Genomic DNA, 22,571 nt, shown 5'->3' on the forward strand with positions numbered 1-22,571 from the left:
CCCTAAATTAATGCAGGAGAAACTCTCACAAGTTCAAGAAGCAAAAAGAATTCCACTAAAGAGAAACGCAAAGAAACCTACACCAAGACACATCATAATTAAAATACCAAAGGTAAGTGATAAAGAGAAAATGTTAAAAGCTGCTAGAGAAAAAAAGCTATCACCTACAAAAGAGCCTCCATAAGGATGACATCAGACTTCTCAACAGAAACACTTGAGGCCAGAAGGGAATGGCAAGAAATATTCAAAGTAATGCAGAACAAAAACCTACAACCAAGACTACTTTATCCAGCAAGGTTATCATTTAAAATTGAAGGAGAAATAAAAAGCTTCCCAGACAAAAAAAAAAAAAACCCTCAAGAAATTCATTACAACCAAACCAATGCTGCAGGAAATGTTAAGGGGCATGGTATAAACAGATCAAAGTGGGAAAAGAATATAGCAAAAGAGGAATACAGCTTTAAAGAATAAAATGGCAATAAACAACTACATATCAATAATAACCTTAAATGTAAATAGATTAAATGATCCAATCAAAAGACATAGGGTAACTGCATGGATAAGAAAACAGGACCCGTACATATGCTGTTTACAAGAGACACACCTTAAAACAAAAGATGCACATACTGAAGGTAAAGGATGGAAAAAAACTTTTCATGAAAATGGTAATGAAAATAAAGCTGGGGTAGCAATACTTATATCAGACAAAATGGACTTTAAAACAAAGAATATAGTAAGAGATAAAGAAGGCCACTACATAATGGTAAAGGGAGCAATCCAACAGGAAGAAATAACTATTATAAATATCTATGCACCTAATATAGGAGCATCTAAATATATAAAGCAGACTATGATGGATATAAAGAGTGAAATCAACAGCAATACTGTAATAGTAGGGGATTTTAATACCCCACTAACATTACTAGATAGATCCTCAAGAAAGAAAATTAACCAAAAAACAGCAGACTTAAAGGACACACTAGATCAACTCGATTTAATAGATATCTTCAAAACCTTTCACCCTAAAGCAGCAGAATATACATTCTTTTCAAGTGCTCATGGTACATTCTCTAGAATAGACAACATGTTAGGGAACAAAAGTGGTCTCAACAAATTTAAGAAGATTGAAATCATATCGAGCACTTTCTCTGATCACAATGGCATAAACTAGAAATCAACCACAACAGAAAAGCTCAAAAATTCTCAAACACATGGAAACTAAATAGCAGGGTGTTAAATAATGAATGGATTAAGAATGAGATCAAAGAAGAAATAAAAAAATTCCTAGAAACGAATGATAATGAGCATAGAACAACTCAAAATTTATGGGACACAGCGAAAGTTGTACTGAGACAGAAGTTCATAGCACTACAAGCATACTTTAAGAAGCTAGAAAAAGCTCAAATAAACAACTTAACCCTACATCTAAAAGAACTAGAAAACGAACAGCAAGTAAAGCCCAAATGTAGTAGAAGGAAGGAAATAATAAAGATCAGAGCAGAAATAAATGACATAGAGGCTAAAGAAACAATACAGAGGATCAATGAAACTAAGAGCTGGATCTTTGAAAAGGTAAACAAGATCGATGAGCCTTTAACTAGACTCACCAAGAAAAAAAGAGAGAGACTCAAATAAATAAAATTAGAAATGAGAGTGGAGAAATAACAACCGACCCAACAGAAATACAAAATTATGTAAGAAAATACTATGAAGAACTGTATGCCAAAAAACTAGACAACTTAGATGAAATGGACAAATTCCTTGAAACATACAATCTTCCAAAAATCAATATGGAAGAATCAGAAAACCTAAACAGACCAATTACAACAAACGAGATTGAAATAGTTATCAAAAAACTCCCAACAAAGAAAAGACCTGGGCCAGATGGCTTCACAAGTGAATTTTACCAAATATTCAAAAAGAACTAACTCCTATCCTTCTCAGGCTCTTTCAAAAAATTCAAGAGGGAGGAAGACTTCCAAGTTCCTTTTATGAGGAGAACATAATTCTGATTCCAAAACCAGGCAAAGACAACACAAAGAAAGAAAATTATAGCCCAATATCCCTCATGAATATAGATGCTAAAATCCTCAACAAAATATTAGCAAACCGGATCCAACAATATATGGAAAAAGTCATACACCAATTCTGGGGAGGCAAGACTAGTACAATATTTGCAAATCAATCATTGTGATTCATCACATAAACAAAAGGAAGGAGAAAAACCACATGATAATTTCAATAGATGCAGAAAAAGCATTTGATAAAATCCAGCTCCCATTCATGATCAAAACTCTCAACAAAGTGGGAAAACAGGGAACATACCTCAACATGATAAAAGCCATCCATGACAAAACCACAGCCAACATCATACTCAATGGGCAAAAATTAATAGCAATCCCCTTAAGATCAGGAACAAAGAAGGGGTGCCCCCTTTCACCACTCTTATTCAACATAGTCCTGGAAGTCTTAGCCACAGCAATCAGACAAGAAGAAGAAATAAAAGGCATTCAAGTTGGAAAAGAAGAAGTAAAGCTATTATTATTTGCAGATGATGTGATATTATATATAGAAAACCCTAAAGTCTCAGTCAGAAAACTACTGGACCTGATAAATGAATTCAGCAAAGTGGCAGGATATAAAATTAATACTCAGAAATCAGAGGCATTTTTATACACCAACAATGAACAATTAGAAAGAGAAATTAAGGAATAAACCCCCTTCACTATTACAACCAAAAAAATAAAGTACCTAGGAGTACATTTAACCAAGGAGACTAAAGACTTGTACTCGGAAAATTATAAAACATTGATAAAAAAATCAAGGAAGATACAAACAAGTGGAAGCATATACCATGCTCATGGTTAGAAAGAATAGACATCATTAAAATGTCTATATTACCCAAAGCAATCTATAAATTCAATGCAATACCAATTAAAATACCAATGACCTACTTTAAAGATATAGATCACATATTCCAAAAATTTATATGCAACCAAAAAAGAACACGAATAACCTCAGCAATCTTAAAAAGGAAGAATAAAGGGGGAGGTATCACACTTCCTGATATTAAGCTATACTACAAGGCCATTGTACTCAAAATAGCCTGGTTCTGGCATAAGAACAGGCATATCGATCAATGGAACAGAACAGAGAACCCAGAAATAAACCCACAGCTGTATGGACAACTGATATTTGACAAAGGAGGTATTGGCATACAATGGAGTAAAGACAGCTCCTTCAACAAATGGTGTTGGGAAAATTGGACAGCTACCTGTAAAAAAATGAAACTAGACCACCAACTTACAACATTCACAAAAATAAACTCAAAATGGATAATAGACTTAAGTGTAAGGCATGAAACCATAAGCATCTTAGAAGAAAACAAAGGCAGTAAGCTCTCTGACATCTCTTGCAGTGATATATTTGCTGATTTATCTCCACGGGCAAGGGAAATAAAAGACAGGATAAACAAATGGGACTAGATCAAACTAAAAAGCTTTTGCACAGCCAAAGACTATAAGAACAGAATAAAAAGACAACCTGCACAATGGGAGAACATATTTGACAGTACATCTGATAAGGGGTTAATAACCAAAATTTATAAAGAACTTGTAAATCTCAACACCAGGAAGACAAACAATCCAATCCAAAAATGGGCAAAAGAAATGAATAGACACTTCTCCAAAGAGGACATACAGATGGCCAGTAGGCATATGAAAAAATGCTCAACATCACTAATCATTAGAGAAATGCAAATTAAAACCACAATGAGATATCACCTTATACCAGTCAGAATGGTGCTCATCAACAAAACAACACAGAATAAGTGCTGGCGAGGATGTGGAGAAAAGGGAACTCTCCTACACTGCAGGTGGGAATACAGACTGGTGCAGCCATTGTGGAAAACAGTATGGAGATTCCTCAAAAAATTAAAAATCAAACTGCCTTTTGACCCAGCTATCCCAATTTTAGGAATATACCCTGAGAACACCATAGAACGGTTCCAGAAGGAGAAATGCAGCCCCATGTTTATGGCAGTATTGTTTACAATAGCGAAGATCTGGAAACAGCCCAAGTGTCCATCAGAGGACGAGTGGATTAAAAAGCTTTAGTACATATATACTATGGAATACTACTCAGCCCTAAGAAATGATGACATCGGATCATTTACAATAACATGGATGGACCTTGATAACATTATACGGAGTGAAATAAGTAAATCAGAAAAAACTAAGAACTATATGAACCCATACATAGATGGGATATAAAAATGAGACTCAGAGACATGGACAAGAATGTGATGGTAACCGGGGGTGGGGTGGAGGGGTAGGGAGGGGGGAGCAAGGAGAGGGAGGGGGTAGGGGGAGGGGGAGGGGCACAAAGAAAACCAGATAGAAGGTGACAGAAGACAATCTGACTTTGGGTGATGGATTTGCAGCATAATCAAATATCAAAATAATCTGGAAATGTTTTCTTGGAACATATGTACCCTGATTTATCAATGTCACTGCATTAAAATTAATAAAAATAAGATTAAAAAAAACAACTACACAAATTGCTGTACTGAGTCTGGGATAACTGTTGAAATGGTGCACGCGGAGATGGTAGTGCTACCAGAAGCTGGTCCGCACTGTCGTACGCCCAGCTGGGCAATGCTTGCGCTGCCAGACACGGAGCAGTTGTGGCTAGCAATTGTGGTCATAAAGTCGAATGGACATAAGTTCCATAGGTCATAAGTCGATCATTATTTGTACTAAACTTATGAAACCCACGGACCTTGGCCATAAACAATATTATAAGAATTTGACTCCAAAGGCAAGGGAAGTGAAGATAAACATAAATGAATGGGACTATATCAGACTAAGTTTTTGCACAGCAAAAGAAATTGACAACAAAACAAACAGACAGCCAACTAAATGTGAGATGATATTTTCAAACAACAGCTCAGATAATGGCCTAATATTCAATATATACAAAGAACTCACAAAACTCAACAACAAACAATCCAATAAGAAAATGGGAAGAGGATATGAACAGATACTTCTCCCAGGAAGAAATACAAATGGCCAAAAGATATATGAAAAGATGCTCATCTTCACTAGCTACTAGAGAAATGCAAATCAAAACTACAATTAGATACCACCTCACACCTGTTAGATTAGCTATTATCAAAAAGACAGGTAAGAACAACTGTTAGAGAGGCTGTGGAGAAAAAAGGAACCCTCATTCACTGTTGGTGGAAATGTAAAGTAGTACAACCATTATAGAAGTAAGTATGGTGGTTTCTCAAAAAATTAAGAATAGAACTACCATATGACTCAGCAATCCCTGTACTGGGTATATGCCCCCAAATTCAAAATTATTGGTACATAAAGACACATGGAGCCCCATGTTCATCACAGCATTGTTCACAGTAGCCAAGACATGGAAATAACCATAAAGCCCTTCAATAGAAGATTGGATAACGAAAATGTGGTACATATATACTATGGAATACTACTCAGTCATAAGAAATGATGACATTGGATCATTTACAACAACATGGATGGACCTTGATAACATTATACTGAGTGAAATAATAAGTCAGAAAAAATTATGGACTGTATGATTCCATACATAGGTGGGACACAAAATTGAGACTCATGGACATGGACAAGAGTGCAGTGGTTACCAGAGGGAGGAAAAGGGAGGAGAGGGAGGAGGGAGGGGAGGGGAGGGGAGGGGCATAAAGAAAACCAAATAAAAGGTGATGGAGGACAATTTGACTTTGGGTGATGGGTATACAACATAATCAAATGTCAAATTATTTGGAGATGTTTTCTGTGAATCTATGTTCTCTAATTGATCAATGTCACCTCATTACAATTAATTGTCTAAATAAAATTAAAAATAATAATAATAATTGGCATATTATTATGCTATTCAAACATTAATTACTTACTTCTTGGTAAGAAAGTTAAGTTTGAAACAAAAAAAATAGAAAAAGTAAAAGGAAGTTAAGTTTGCCATATCAATCTTAAACATATGGATCTTGCTGCATTTGTGAGAGAGTGTACTATAGAAAGCATCAAAAGCTAAACTTCTTATTCCCTTGTCTGTGGTCAAAACCAAATAAATGCACCAGAAACCTGCCTCTTCCCAATTATTTTCTTCAAATCATCTTCACTCAAGCTGAACAACCAGAATAATTATTTTAAAAGTGTCTCCCCTCTCCATTTGAACAGTGCCTACCAATTCAGGATAGCAAAAAAATAAAATAAAACACAAACAAAAAAACAAAGGCTTGCCAAGATCAAAAATAGTAATGTCTCCGAGAAGTCTGCATTTATAACAACTTTCCTTGCAACCTGGGAAAGCAGCTTAGGTTGTTTCGTTGATAAAACATACAGGATATGATTGGTTGATTTGATTCAGTAAACCATAATGTTTTCTCTAGCCTAATCTCAATGTCCTGATCTGTTTGCCTTGTCCTGTTAAGCAAGAATTACTCCAGCCTGGCTAAAAGACACTCATCTAAAACAAGTACCAAAAAAGACAATTTGAAAGTTTAAACACGAGATGTATATAAAAAAATAGAACTCTAAATGGACTTTTCCAGAACAAAATTTAAACAGAGTCATAAACACAGAGAGGGAATTGGTGGTTGCCAGAAGGGACTTAAAAGTGGGTTGGGGGATGGGTGAAAAAAGTGAAGGGATTGATAAGTACAAATTGATAGTTACAAAATAGTCATAGGAATGTAAAGTACAGCATAAGGAATACAGTCGATAATATTATAATTACTATTTATGGTGCCAGGTGGGTACAAGATGTGTCAGGATGATCACTTAGTAAATTATATAACGTCCAATCACTGGATTATACACCTAAAACTAATATAATATTGTATGTTAACTGTAATTGAAAAATAAAATATTATTTAAAGTCAAAAAATAAAATAAAAGGACTTTTCCAATGATGATTTTTAAAAAAAGGAATTATAAAATATCTTCTGAAGAGAGTAAGACATACACATGGGAAAACAGACATGTGAAGATAGAGAAAGAAATTATACTACCACAAGCCAAGAATGTTTGGTTGACCAGAATCTAAAAGAGACAGGGAAGGATATTCCCCTAAAGCTTTTTGAGGGAGCAAGGTCCTGACAACACTTTGATTTCATACTTCTAACTTTCAGAACTGTGAGAAAATAATAATTTGTTGTTTCAAGCCCCTCATTTACTGGTACTGTATTACATCAAGAAAGTAGTACACTGAATATTGATTTATAAAGGGATATATCTCCATGAGTCTATGTATATCAGGATGGCAAATTTTTATTTTTTATTAAATTATAGTTGGTATACAATATCACATTAGTTTCAGGTGTACAGCATATTGATTTGACATTTATATACCTTATGATGTGATCAAGACAATAAGTCTAGTTACCATCTGTCACTGTCAAAGTTATTATGATACTATTGCCTATATTCCCTGTGCTGTACACTACATCTTCATGGCTTACTTATTTTATAACTGAAAGTTTATTCCTTTCATTCGCCTTTACTTTTTTAATCCATCTCCTCACACCTCTCCCTTCTGGGAACCATCGGTTTATTCTATCTATGAGCCTGTTTCTGTTCTGTTTGTCTACTCTTTTGCTTAGTATTTTTTAGATTCCACATATAAGTGAACTCACATAGGATTTTTCTTTCTTTGTCTGACTTATTTCACTTAGCATAATATACTTTGGGTCCATCCATGTTGTTGAAAATGGTAAGATTTCATTTTTTATTGCTAAGCAATATTCCATCATATATACATATGTGCCTTCTTTTTTTAATTACTTTCTTTTATTTTTTTATTATTATTTTTACATTTTTATTTATTCATTTTTTTAGAGAGAGGAGACACAGAGAGAGAAAGAGACAGAGAGAGGAAAGAGATAGAAAGAACAGAGGGAGGAGCAGGAAGCATCAACTCCCATATGTGCCTTAACCAGGCAAGCCTGGGGTTTCGAACCGGCAACCTCAGCATTCCAGGTCGATGCTTTTACCCACTGCGCCACCACAGGTCAGGCCCATATGTGCCTTCTTTTTCCATTTATCTATGGATAGACACATAGGTTACTTCCTTATCTGGGCTACTGCAAATAATGCTGCAATAAAGATAGGTGTGCATATATTCTTGTTAATCATTCTTTGGATAAATACCCAGAAGTAGAATTGCTGGGTCATATGGTAATTTTATTTTCAATTTTTTGAAAATCCTCCATACAGTTTTCCATAGTGACTGTACCAATTTACAATCCTGCCAACATTACATGAGATTCCCTTTCCTCCACATCAATACCAACACTTGTTGTTTGTTGGCAATTTCTAAATGATTATGTATATCTGTGTCTGGGTACTTATATACATAATTCACATTTAGTTGACCAGGAATATGTGAAATGATGTTTAATCTATCAGGAAGTCTCAAAATAGGTATATAATTCCCCCCAATCTCATTTATTCACTCACTCATTCAACAAATATTTCCTGGTCTCCTTCTAAGTGCTAGGCAGTAGGGAAAAACACTGCTAAGACATCATTAGACTGTGGGTCCAGTGCTGTGAAAGCCCTGAGGTAGGAACAACCTCTATTTTCTACTTACTTTTATCCAGGACTTTTGTTATTTCTATGATTTTATTCCCATTCAAGGTAAGAAAATGAAAAGGTGAAAGTGTAAATAAAAGAAGAATATTTATAAGAGAGGGCTGTGACGTTTGAGTCTGTCACCTTCCTAATTTAGGTACTTGAAAACAGCATTACATGGTACTTAAAGGCAAGGGCTATAGTTTTTTTTATGAGTTCGAATTCCAGATGCCAAATGTTAGATGTATGACTACAAGTTAGTTAATTTCTCTGATTCTAAATTTCTTCATTTGTATGAAAAAGAGGGGAGGGTAAAATGTTTCATACAGCATTACTAAGAAGATTCAGCAAAATAATATTTATACTGGGCTAACACAGTGACAGGCACTCAGAAGCCAGCTCCCTTCTGTCCCTTGAATATGTACAAAGTGGCTGTTTTATTTGAGTACTTTTTTCACAATAGGGGTGCACTGTTTGTGACTGACAGAGGGTGCCTAAGTCACAGAATTTAAAATCCAGTTTTGAGATTCTCAAGGATACTCTGTGTTCAAGCCTACCCAGTTTATGAGGATGACATTTCTTGACTTTATTTTTAATCAAAATAAGAAAAATTTAACACACTGTCACAAATCTATCTTTAAGGACAATATAGTCAGAGGAAGCCTTGAAGAAAGTTTAAGATACAATTAGGCATTACTGACTCCTGTTTATGGCTACTATTACATCCACTGCACAGCTGCAAAAAAGACAGCTGGGTAAATTCTAATGATACTTAAGAATCTATTCCTGCAGCCTGACCAGTGGTGAAACAGTAGATTAAGCATCCACGAGGAATAATGAGGTCACTAGTTCGAAACCCTGAGGTTACCAGTTTGAGCATAAATTTGTCAGCTTGAGCACTGGCTCCTCAGCTGGAGCAAGGGGTTGTTGGCTTGAGTGGGGGATCACCCATGCAATCCCAAAGGTCACCAGCTTGAGCTCAAAGGTCACTGGTGTGAAAAGTCCGAAGTCGCTGGCTTAAGCCCAAATCGAGTCTCTTGCTTGAGCAAGGGGACAGTGGCTCAGTTTGAGCCCCTTTGATCCCCAGTCAAGGCACATATAAGAATCAAGCAATGCACAAATAAAGTGAAAGCAACTGCAAGTTGATGCTTGTAACACTCTTCCGCCCTCTCTCTGTCCTTTCTTGTCTCTCTCTCTGTCTGTCTCTCTTTCTCTCTGTGTCTCTCAAAAAAAAATAAGAATCTGCTCCTGAAATTTTTCAACTATCATAGAGTCTATGGCTATCAAATTATACCAAGGAATCTCATCAACCTGCAGGCACACTGAGTTCTAGTGTCTGGCAAGATGGTTTGAAAAATTTCTCTGTAAAAAGCATTGTATTTCCTACCTTACGTAGCCAGTAAGTTGTCATTCTTAAGATATAGCTGGTGTGGCCTGACCTGTGGTGGCGCAGTGGATAAAGCGTCGACCTGGAAATGCTGAGGTCGCCGGTTCGAAACCCTGGGCTTGCCTGGTCAAGGCACATATGGGAGTTGATGCTTCCAGCTCCTCCCCCCTTCTCTCTCTCTGTCTCTCCTCTCTGTCTCTCCCTCTCCTCTCTAAAATGAATAAATAAAAAAAAAACATAAAAAAAGATATAGCTGGTGTGACTTAGGGCCAGAAGTAGTAACATATCTTGACATTTTTCATTTCTCATTCTCCAACAACTCTGAATACTACTCCCAAATATCTGAGTCACCCTCACCTCACCCTAATCCTCCTTTTGGGCTAATAAAAACTATGAATGCTGGAATCGATTGCCTCAGAGCACTTCAAAACTTGCATGCACTAGTTATGAGACATTTTCAGCTGAAATAACTTAAAACTGTTTGCAAGAAAACTTTAAAATAACTATAGCAATAATTTGGCAAAGCAAAGCTGTATACAGATTAGAAATAAAGTTCCCAGAAGAAGTCCATAGACTGAGGTGAAGTAGAAAAAGCAAGTCAACATCAAGGAATTGCTTCAAGAAACAATTGCAGAAATGTAGGGTATAGGTACAGCACAAGAATCAGGAGTTGGCTTTGAGTTTGCATTCTACCACTTACTAGCTGTATGACCCTGAGAAAATCACTTAACATTTTTAAGTCTCAATCCCTTCATCTGTAAAAAAGTAAATAAGGAACTTTGATCTTCTTTAGATCCACAATAATCAAAATATTATCCACCCAACAGTATCTGCATCATCCATAAATTTGTTAGAAATATAAAATACCCTCAGGTCCCAGCCCAGACCTTCTGACTCAAAACCTACATTGTAAGCAGATCTGCAGTTGATATATATACACTGATGTTTGAGCATTGACTTAAACGAAGTGGAAGGAAAATGAGATAATTCATATAATTTTATCAGCAAATTATGGAGGCCCAAACTGGGAGTAGATATGAGTGGGAAATTCAAAAGTATGAAAAAGTCTTGGAACTGTTTCTGTGGGGTTAGATGAAAGGATGGTGAATCAACCAGGATTTTCCCTCTGAGATTGGAAGCCATGTGCTTACAGTGAGTCCAATCCAAGTACTTTTTTAGAAGATAAAGGAGAAGATAGTGAATACATAAATAATACAATTTACTGACTGAACATTATATGCTAAGTACTTTTATGTGGTATATAATTATCATAACAATTTTACCAGATAGGTGTTGTCAAGAATGTAGAAGTCTCGGCCCTGGCTGGTTTGCTCAGTGGTAGAGCGTCGGCCTGGCGTGCAGAAGTCCCAGTTCGATTCCCGGCCAGGGCACATAGGAGAAGCGTCCATCTGCTTCTCCACCCCTCCCCCTCTCCTTCCTCTCTGTCTCTCTCTTCCCCTCCGCAGCCGAGGCTCCACTGGCGCAAAGATGGCCCGGGCGCTGGGGATGGCTCCTCGGCCTCTGCCCCAGGCACTAGAGTGGCTCTGGTCGCAACAGAGCGACGCCCCGGAGGGGCAGAGCATCGCCCTCTGATGGGCAGAGCGTCACCCCTTGGTGGGCGTGCCGGGTGGATCCCGGTCGGGCGCATGCGGGAGTCTGTCTGACTGTCTCTCCCCGTTTCTGGCTTCAGAACAATACAGGGAAAAAAAAAAAAAAAAAAAAAGAATTTAGAAGTCTCTTACATATAGTAACTGCTCAATTAATGTTAACTTTTATTGTAATTTACAATAAATACCATCTTAAACTATCAGCCAAAAGAGAGCAAGGAGAGAGAGGATACAACCTATATGCACTTCATTGCAACTTTAACTTCAACAAAGAGGAAAGTAAAAGCAAACCAATGTCTGCTCAGATTTCAAACATCATAAGTGAAATTTCTCTTTCTAGGAAGTCTCCTGGCTTTGGCTCTGGGTTCTTTCCTCTTTTCACTGATGAATGCAGAGTATTACCCTGGGCAATAAGCAACTATTAGCTTGAGGAAGTCAGGATAATTCTATTCTATTTATAAAAGGAAAAGCAAATGCCAGAAAAGGTTGCAGGACTGGGACAAAAACAGAATTCCTTTGGAAGGATTCCATCCCATGGTCTTGAGAGAAGATAGTTTCAGCCAGAGCAGCTTACTTTAGTACTTTGAGGAGTAAGAAAAGATTTACTCTCAACACTCTCTAGAACTAGCAATCCCTGTACCCCAAAGCTTTGGACTGGCCTTCAATATCAACTGCTACTTTTGTAAAAAGTATCAGGAAGGGAATTTAGAAGTCATTGAAAAAAATCACTGAGGTCTGACCAGGAGGTTGCACAGTGGACAGAGCACCAGACTGGTACGCAGAGGACCCAGGTTCAAAACCCCGAGGTCACCAGCTTGAGCGCGGCTCACTAGCTTGCATATCTATGACCCCGTGGTCCCTGGCTTGAGCCCAAAGGTTACTGGCTTGAGCAAGGGGTCACTTGCTCTGCTGTAGCCCCCCAGTCAAGGCACATATGAGAACACAATTAATGAACAACTAAGGTGCCACAACAAAGAATTGATGCGTCTCATCTCTCTTCCTTCCTGTCTGTCTATCCCTATCTGTCCCTCTCTCTCTATCTCTCTTTCTCTGTCAAAAAAAAATCATTAAACAAGAATTACCCAAAGCCTCGGCTGACAACCACAAAACTTGGAAAGCTCCTTTCAGTCAAGGGTATATAATAAGAAAAAACACAGCAAACCCCTGTCATTCTAATTCTAAAGCCCAGGCATTATGCTTATGAATGAAATTTTTGCTAATTCTTCAATCCTGAGCACATCGCCATTAGCTGTGCCCCTTTAGACCTCCCTTCCCTCTTTTCATCCAGGGCTATTAACTCTTTAAGAATGCACTCACCAGGCCTTATTCAGTGGTCATTATAAGTATCAATAAAGTGATTTTAAGCTACCAGAGGAAGGAAGCCCTGTGGGATTCAAAGTGCTAAAAGAAAGCCAGGGTAGGATGTTCTGGAAATTTTAGCCTCAAATTTCTTTGTAATAGGAACAGTTGGGGTATACTCAACCCTACACACTCCCAAAATAACTTTGCAAGCAGATCAGATAGGCCAGGCTATAGGTTGAAAAATCTTCAAGAGAACATGAGAAGCTACCACAAAGTGAGTAGAACCAAAATAATGCTTGGTACAAGGGATACATTTGAAAGTATCTGCTCCACACATAATGACCTCTTAATAACTCCTACCTAATTTACAAATGTGTGCCCCTAGTTTATATCACATAACCTTTGCCTCCTGTTCAAAGTTCATTTATCTAGGGGTAAGCAACTGACTCAAACTAAGTAGATCAGTGCCCACTCCCTGTGGCTTGGTAATGGGTACTAAGAGGGCCCAGTCAGTACCTTTCTATGTGACTAAACTGTAACATATGAACGCAGGAGATAAAGGAGCTATCTCTTGCCTACTCCATGTTCTAATTTGCTAAAAAAGAAAAATAAATAAATAAGATGTTATGCACAGGAAAGCAGACACGAGACACAAAAAGAAAACAGCTTGGTTTCCTAACAACTTTCTATTTCCACAATCCAGTTCATTCTCAAGATCCAGTCATGTTCCTTCCTCTTGTGCTTTAAACCGGCTCCAGCTAGTTTCGCCTTTTTGCAACTAAAGAATAGAAATGAATAAATAAGATGTCTAAAGGAGCAGCTGCTGCTCAGTTCCTCATGATTTTCATCATGCAGCAGTATATATAGATCTAGTGATGTGAAATATTTCAAGTTTTTCAAGAAATCTACAGACCTCTATTTTACATGAAATATTTCACCTTTTATACAATGGTAATGAAATCAGATTATGGAAAACACTGTTCAATATAAAGTATATCTGTGGCCTGAATGTGGCTTGTGGCCTCTTGCACTGTGACATCTGTCAGCAAGCTTCCTGTTTCACTGGCTGCTTCCTTACTTCTTAAATCTTTCATCTATTACCATATTTTTATATGTACCCATTGTACAATGTATTAAACTGATACCTGAGCTTAGACTTAGTGACCCACCTTGATCTACCTCCTTTTTGGTTTTTCTGACTAGCTAGCTACCATAATGATTAAAAATGTAGATTGTGAAGCCAAACTATCTGGTCAAATTCAAGTTTTGCCAATTATCAGCAGAATTTTCCCAGTTTCTTTACAGCTATGGTCATAGATTTGAAGTGCTGCCATTTCTCCATTTATAAAATGGAAATAAATTCAGTGCTTACAGTATACTTGTCACATTTATTATTTTTATTGTTGTTATACTATTATTAATATTAACTGAATATCTGACTAGCAGCCATAGCTATTATTCGGTCTCCCAGAAAGAACAAGTCTCACCCTTTTTCCCCTGATCTACAATGACACTTGGGGCTCAATGAGTCCTCAGGTTTGAGTCTACCTTATGGCCCCAGAAATTTTTCTGGTCTCTGTTGAATGATACAGTACTAAAGATGTCTCTAATTTTTCTATGTAGCACTAAAAGCAGCTGTTTATGTAATCCTTAAGATTTTTTTTTTCGTGTTTGTGTTTTTCTGAAGCTGGAAATGGGGAGAGACAGTCAGACAGACTCCCGCATGCGCCGGACCGGGATCCACCCGGCACGCCCACCTAGGGGCGACGCTCTGCCCACCAGGGGGTGATGCTCTGCCCCTCCGGGGTGTTGCTCTGCCACGACCAGAGCCACTCTAGCGCCTGGGGCAGAGGCCAAGGAGCCATCCCCAGCGGCCGAGCCATCTTTGCTCCAATGGAGCCTTGGCTGCGGGAGGGGAAGAGAGAGACAGAGAGGAAGGAGGGGGGGTGGAGAAGCAAATGGGCGCTTCTCCTATGTGCCCTGGCCGGGAATCGAACCCGCGTCCCCCACACGCCAGGCTGATGCTCTACCGCTGAGCCAACCGGCCAGGGCAAGATTTTTAAAAGTAAAGAAAAAAATTATTTTTGGAAAAAGTGCTCCTAATTCTGTGCCTATAAAAAAAACAGAGAATCCTTTATTTATGGTTACATACTGATTATGTCTACCTTGCCAGTCTTTATTCCTGCCACTGACCCAGAACATCCTTATGCTTCAGACATAATAAAATACTATTTCTTAAATACATCATCTCTCTGGAACCTCTATTCATTTATACATGATGTTCTTTCCACTTATCATGTCCTTACTTTCTATACTTGTCTACCCTGAAAACTTATTTATCCTTCAAGGTTCAACCATCACCTCCTCTAACAAGTCTTCCCTGACTTCTTCAACCCCAATGTCACCCACATCTTTCCTGTTCATGTTAATGATTTGCTTACTTGTCAATTTTCTAATGCCTTCTTCCTTGAGTTTATTCAGCCTCCCTGTAACCTTTAGTGTCCTTATCGATAAAATGAATATAACCTTACTATGAATTTAAATAAGAAATACGCAAAGGGCTTAACCTGGTCCCTGGCATATAGTATATGAATAAATACTCTATGTTTGGTGGAACTTTGTCTCTCAGCTGAGTCTAGGGCAAAGTTGAGGTCTTATATTTTTGTATTCTAAGCTTGTAGCACAGAGCTGGCCACATAGAGGATTCTCAGGATATGATGTTGAATAAGCTAATAAGATGGATGAATGAATATTGCTTACCCTTTTCAAAACTATCTGACTTATATATGTGGGAATGGTCACTATATGGCCAGGCTTAAAGAAGCCAAAACTGCAGATCACATTCTGGTAAAGCAGAAAAGCACTCTAAACTCTTTTAAATATCTTCTGCTCTGCTACCACCTATCACTGACCAGGAAAAGTGCCCCTCGCTCAAGGAACTATTAGAAAGACAACAGAACACAGGCCATCTCAGCATCAGAAAACATTAATTAGATAATAACATTCTTTGAGACCTAGTTGTTTCCCTAAGACAAGATAGAAGAAGAATATTGACTTTGCTGCTTCTCCAGCAGCTGATGTTGCCCCGCCTATATTATCATCAAAAGCAAAGTGTTATTTCACTTCATCCCTTCCCTAATCTTATTATATCCCCCTCTAAGCCCACATTATACTGGTACTCATTACCTGCCTTTGGTTATATGATTCTTCCTGCTTAGAATGTCCTTTCTGCTCCACTCTGGCCATCCAAATCCTACCTGTACTTCAAGGTGCTGCTAGGTTTCACAGAGAAAATGACACTTGAATTAGATATCATCATATGCATAAGAGCTTACCAAAAAGAGGACGGAACAGAAGGAAAGGTAGAGGTGGAGTAGTACATATTTTAAAAAGGAGAAGGATATTTCTGGAAGTCCTCACAGCATGAACAAAGATATAGTATTTGTGAAAGACCACAGCATGTTCAAGTAGTAGCAGTTAGTTTAATGTGGCTCCTGTGACGAGGAAAAGTTATAGGCAATAAACATGAAAGCTAGATTGAGGAGAAACTGTAAAGTATTTTACTGAAAGACAGGGATTTAATCCTGTAAGTGATGGGGATTCTTTGAAGAACTCTGGACCACAAGTCTGGTAAGATATAAACTTGCATTTTAGCAATATCTTAATATGTAAACTAGTTTGAACTGTATATTAGCCTGTTCAAGGTGCCATAAGTACTAAAAATTGAATGGCTTAAACAACACAAATTTATTATCTCACAGATTTGGTAGCTTGAAGTCTAAAATCAAGGTGTTAGTAGGGTTAGTTCTTTCTGAAGACTATGAGGGAAGTATCTGTTCTAGGCCTCCTTCCATGGTTTCCAGGTGGCTACCTTTTCCCTGTGTCTCTTCATATCATCTTCCCTCCATGGAGCCTACCTTTGTTTCCACATTTCCTCTTTTCATACGGTACCATATTGTCATATTAAGTTAGGTTCTGTCCTAATGTCCTTATTTAAACTTGATTACTTCCATAAATACTCTGTCTCCACATAAAATCACATTCTGTGATACCAGGAACTAGGACTCCAACATACTTTTAAAGTAGATAAAAGAACAGTAAAAGCCCTGGCTGGTTGGCTCAGTGGTAGAGTGTCGGCCTGGCATGCAGGAGTCCTGGGTTCAATTCCTGGCCAGGGCACACAGGAGAAGCACCCGTCTGCTTCTCCACCCCTCCCCCTCTCCTTCCTCTCTGTCTCTCTCTTCCTCTCCCGCAGCCAAGGCTCCATTGGAGCAAAGTTTGCCGGGGTGCTGAGGATGGCTCTGTGGCCTCTGCCTCAGGCGCTAGAGTGGCTCTGGTCGCAACAGAGCGACGCCCTGGATGGGCAGAGCATCGCCCCCCTGTTGGGCGTGCCGGGTGGATCCTGGTGGGGCGCATGCGGGAATCTGTCTGACTGCCTCCCCATTTCTGGCTTTGGAAAAATACAAAAAAAAAAAAAACAGTAAAAAGAGCTATTTTAATAGGCCATATCCAATATAATAAGAAATTAAGCAAAGATACTATAAATAGAGATGGGGAAGATACAAAGATTCAAGAAGCAAAATGAGGAAAGGAAGGAGAAGAAAGAGTAATTTGATTGGTTATGTGATTGTTGGTCAGGGATAAAAAGGGGAGTGCATGGTTTGATGATAAATTTAGTTTTGGACATATTAAGTGTGACATGTCAAGTTAAGTTGTTCAGTTAACAGATGAATGGGTGGGTCAAGGCTCAGGAAAAACATTCATCCTGGAGATGCAGATTTGTCATACAGGCATTTAAATGGCAGTTGAAACTCTTAAGTGGATGAGATAGCCCAAACAAAGATTATAGAGTGGCAAGAGAATAAAAAGAGTAGTCTGAGAGGTAGGTGGTAATCCAAGATATTGTCGGGAAAGACAAGAAAAGGAAGATTTTAAACAAAGAAGGAATATACAATAACCTCAAATGTACTAGTTTGTCAGGTATGTTAAAAACCTAAAGAGAGGGCACTGGACATGACAGGAGGTCTTTAGGTAACTTTGTAAAAGCTGTTACAATAAATGATTTAAATGAAAACTGCAGAAAAATGGGGTGGTAATTTGTATGAGTGTTGTTAAAGAAAGATTGATTTAGACCAGGGAAAGAATACGTCTGCAAGCTGAAGATTAGGTAGTATAGAATAATAATTAAGGTATAGGTTTTTTAGACTTGGGTTTAAAACTTAGTTCTGCCACTTACAGGCTTGCAAACTTGGGCAAGTTGTTTGATTTTTCTGTGCCTCAATTTCTGTAACTGAAAAATGGAAGAAATTATAGTATTTACTGGCTAGAACTATTGTATGATATGAATTGATATATGTAAAGTGTTCGATAGAGGGCTTGGCACTGAGTAGGTCTTCAATAAATGTTAGTTATATTAGGTGGTGATGGTTGGATGGGTGAGAGAACCACAGAAGAAAAAGAAATTTCAGACAGGAGAGAAAGAACCTAATGGAAAAACTTCTTAGAAAGTACAGAAGAGAATAAATCCTCTTTCACTTACTAGTTGTGTGAGCTTGGATAAAGTACTTTACTTTTATGTGCCTCAGTTTCCTTGCAATAAAATGGAGATTATAATAGTGTCTCCCTCAAAAGATATTGTTAAGATCAAGTAAAAATTACAAGAAACATACTTCCCCTCTGGGAAGGACTTTGAGGAGAAAGATAGTGAATAGCTTAGAACAAATCATGTGTGCCAAAAGACTAAAAGTTTTTTTAAAAAAGTTTCAAGCAAATAACCTTCACAATTTCATGACAGACTAAAACAATATTACAGAATCCTGTAATGTTTTATTTAAAAGGGAAAACCTTATTCTACTGCTAATAAATTTATTGTAATTTTTATTAAAGTGTATTGAAATGAATTTCCATTTAAGTAGCTTCAAATGTGTTTGAAACCTTTTTCAGATAATTACATTATAAAACAATGGGTAGTATGAAATTAAATTGTATTAGTTGACATTAATTTAGCAATAAGCTTACTAAGTTTTTTCTTTAAAGGAACGTTGTATTAAAAGCATATTGATTGTGTTAAAATGAACAACTGAAGATTCATTCTCCTTACTAAAGTAGAATTTTAAGTAAAATAATTGTTCATTATTATTTTCTTTAAAAAAAATAAAAGCCAGAATCTTTATAAGGTGCTAATGATCAGGCCCTCTCTGTCTCTCTGACCACATGTCCTACCATTCTCTTCTTCTCCACTCCAGTGATACTGGCCTTCTTGCTATTCTTTGAATACACTAAACCTTTGCACATTCTGTTTCCTGTGTCTAAAACACCATTTCCTTAGGTATTCTCATGGCTGACTTTCTCAATTCATTCAGATATATTTTTAAATGTCACCATATCAGAGAAATTTTCTTTAACTTCTCTTTATTAAATATATCTGCCCAATTTCAAGTGCTTTGTATTATTTCTCCAGCCTTTTCCCTATTCAACAAATATCTTTATTGTTTTTGGCTTTCCCCTTCCATAACTCACCTCATTAAAATATAATCTCCAAAAGAACAGGGGCTTTGTTCTTTCATTTCTAAAATTCCCCAATGTGTGCAGTGATAGCACAAAGTAGATTCTTACTAAGTATTTGTTGAATGAATGAATTTATGATTATCATAACACAACATACTTTTGTGTTGATACCTTTGTTTATCAGAGTTCTTTACCCCTAAAGGCTGAGCAACAAACCAAAGTAAATGCACGAACAAGTTGTTCTATTCTAGGCAACAACAACCCTAGTCCACTATATACAGGCATTTGAGAAGGGAACTTGGGCGCCAAAACTACTACTTGTACTCTTTACCATACAGAGAGAGACCATAGAGTGTCCTTTCTCACAATTATCCCTCACAAAACATTTTTGCTTCCAAGTAGACAAAAATTCTCTGCAATCCCAGGAAGCACAATGAATGACAGCAAACAATTTAAATTGCTCTGGGGAAGCCACTCAAAGCCCTTGAAAAAGGATTTCTATTGCTTGCCTGTGATACTTGTTAGTGGGTTCACAAACCTTTCATTGTCCTAGGAAGAAAATAACCATATTTCAGCAATGGTATTTTATGACAGCTAAGAAGTGTCCAGTTCCCATTTTCTACAACTAGAAACTCCCCCCCCCAAAAAAAAAAAAAAAACCAACATAAACACAAAGGGACAATCAAATGTTAAAATGGAAGCATAGCAATTTCTAACATATTCCATGCATACCAAGTGCAGGAGGCTGGCTATGATACCAACACATAGTTCCTTCTCCACCCTCCATGCAAGGGTGTGGATAGCAGAGTTCAGTGGATGTGATATGAACAAGTGATTCTTGGCTCTGTGACAAAACTGACCTCATACTGACGAAAGTAACCAGAAGAGTTCCAGTTGAATTCATGGTTCCTTTGTTTTTAGGAGCCCATATGCTAGAGACTTTAGGGAGAAATAATCCTAAGTGAGATTTTCTTCTTTATTTGAATCCAGTAGACTCAATGATATGGCTGTTAAGAATAAGGTCGCTTTGAGGTTTGGAAAATCAATTGAGAAGAGAGGAGATGGAGGAAGGTGTTTTAGTTAAATGTTGTCCAGGAACCTAGAACTAACACCTGCTCATGATGAGAGTTGGCACTGGGGAAGCAATGAAACCCAACACAGTAAAGAAAGAAGGGGCTCTGTTACTTGCATTTAATACCAGAAACAGCTGAATTGGTAAATTGCAGAGCACTAAGAGCTGTGGCATTCCAATGACCGAACAGGAACTTTCAAAATAAATACCCTCCTTAAAACCTCAAACAACATGTTTTCATCTCTTTAACCTGGGGGATATCATTAGGCTCCACCCAGTCCTGCTGCCTCCCTAAGCAGAAAAATAAGAGAAACAAACATGAAAGAGACATCACTGGTCAATCTGAGGCCTTTTGACAAGTCTCCACCACACCAGTTTTATTTAACATCAGAAGGGAGCTTGTGAAACCCTCCTCCCCAACAGAGTCTTCCTGACTGGACATGGACATGGGAATAGCATATCATCCACAGTGGTCTTAGCTTCCCTATTAAAGCATGCCACCCTTCTCCTTTTGCATGCCATTTTGACTTGAGTTCCTATCTCTTCCAGCTGGGTCTCCTAGCTACTTGGGCTTGGGCATATGGATGTCTGGTACTAAAGGAAAGACAATAGATGGGAACCACTAGAACTTTCATGTGACAGACACTTGGTAAATGTTTGGAATCAAATTCAACATTCATCTCTATCCTAAAAGAAACCCTGGCCATCAATCTGTTAAGAAAGAAGTCAGTGACACCACACTACATGGTCTTGACATTAATAGACACCACTCAGCACTGGGATCAGTCACATGCAATGAAGTTAGCATTCAATAAGTATTTGTAGAATGAATTGATGTTTTCAAGTTATCTGCACTGTCATGGCACCTCTTAAGAAGCAGAAAATTTTCCGTTCAGCTAAAACTGCTAATTGACTGCAGTTAACTAATGTGCAACTCAAGGGTGCACATCTTGAGAATCAACTGGATATTAGAATCAAGTTCGTATGAGGGAGAGAAAGCTATCCTCTCAATAAAAATTCCCCCAACACTCATCGTGTTATAACAAGGCGAGCTACCGACGTCTTTCTCGAAATTGAATTTCCAGTGCAGATTTCCCTCAGTTGAACTAGTGCACTGTCCCTTTAAGAAGCCAGGCAAGATGGAGCCCTCCCAACTCACAGCTAGAGGCTTTAAGCAACCTGATAAGGATGCTAGAGTGTGTGTGTGGGGGGTGGGGGGAAGAATACCTGAAGGGAGTAAGTCAAGGTTCTAATGACCTGAGGGGAAATCGAGGCTCTAACCATACAAACATCAAACTCCGAGCGCGCCTATTCCGTGGGTGGCAGCTCCCCTAGCGCCACCCCTCCTCCCCTGCCCTCCTTTCTTACCCCACCCTGCTCCACCCTCCGGATCCTCCTTGAAAGAGTCTCCTTCTATAAGGTGGATCCTTCGCCGCCCAGAGGAGACCCCAGTGAGGGGGGCAAAAGGGAGGAATGGAGGTGGGTAGACAAAATGAAACGGACTTACTTTCGGATTCTGCGCCTCCGAAGGCATCCTCTCCTCCCAGCCTGGGGCCAGAGCCAACGAATGGGGCGGGGCTGGAATTGAGCTGATGTACTCGGGGTCCTCACTCCCTCGTACTACAACCTAGTTCAATGGAGAGTTAGAGGTAATGGGCACCGACGAGGGCCCGCGTATACTCAATTTTAATTATCTCCAAAGGAGACAGAGGGGTTTGAGAGAGTTGCCTGTGGGTAGGAATGAAGATGAGCTCTAAAACCCCCCTTTTCCTCCCTTTCTGGCTAGCTTTTCCCGCTTGGCATTAGCGATATCAGGGGCAATGGTTTTCTTTTTTTCTTCCTTTTGGTTTCTCCCAGCTGCCGATCCCAGACCCCACCCAGCGGCTCCACCCCATCCACTGCTACACATTCTGTCAATCACCAGCCCCTTTAAAGCTGCATCGCACTACTTGGTTTTTCGTCCGTCTTTTGCGAACAGACAGAATCATGGGATGGGGCTCCTGGCCTTTCCAGCAGTTCGTCCGACCTTTCTGCTAAGTTTAGGGAGCTGAGGTTAGTGGCTGGTGGAATCTTCC

General features: G+C 38.5%; 1 protein-coding gene across 1 annotated transcript in view; it reads right to left on the bottom strand.

Moving 5' to 3' along the window:
- KLF8 (KLF transcription factor 8) overlaps positions 1-22,355 on the bottom strand; it is a 171,753-nt gene extending 149,398 nt beyond the window's left edge. The window contains exon 1 of the mRNA XM_066356054.1: positions 22,004-22,355. The gene's annotated coding sequence lies outside the window, so the exon portion shown is untranslated. The remainder of the gene's footprint in view (positions 1-22,003) is intronic.
- Between the last annotated feature and the right edge of the window lie 216 nt (positions 22,356-22,571).

The sequence above is a fragment of the Saccopteryx leptura genome, chromosome X (genome assembly GCF_036850995.1).
Source record: "Saccopteryx leptura isolate mSacLep1 chromosome X, mSacLep1_pri_phased_curated, whole genome shotgun sequence".
Lineage (NCBI taxonomy): Eukaryota > Metazoa > Chordata > Mammalia > Chiroptera > Emballonuridae > Saccopteryx > Saccopteryx leptura.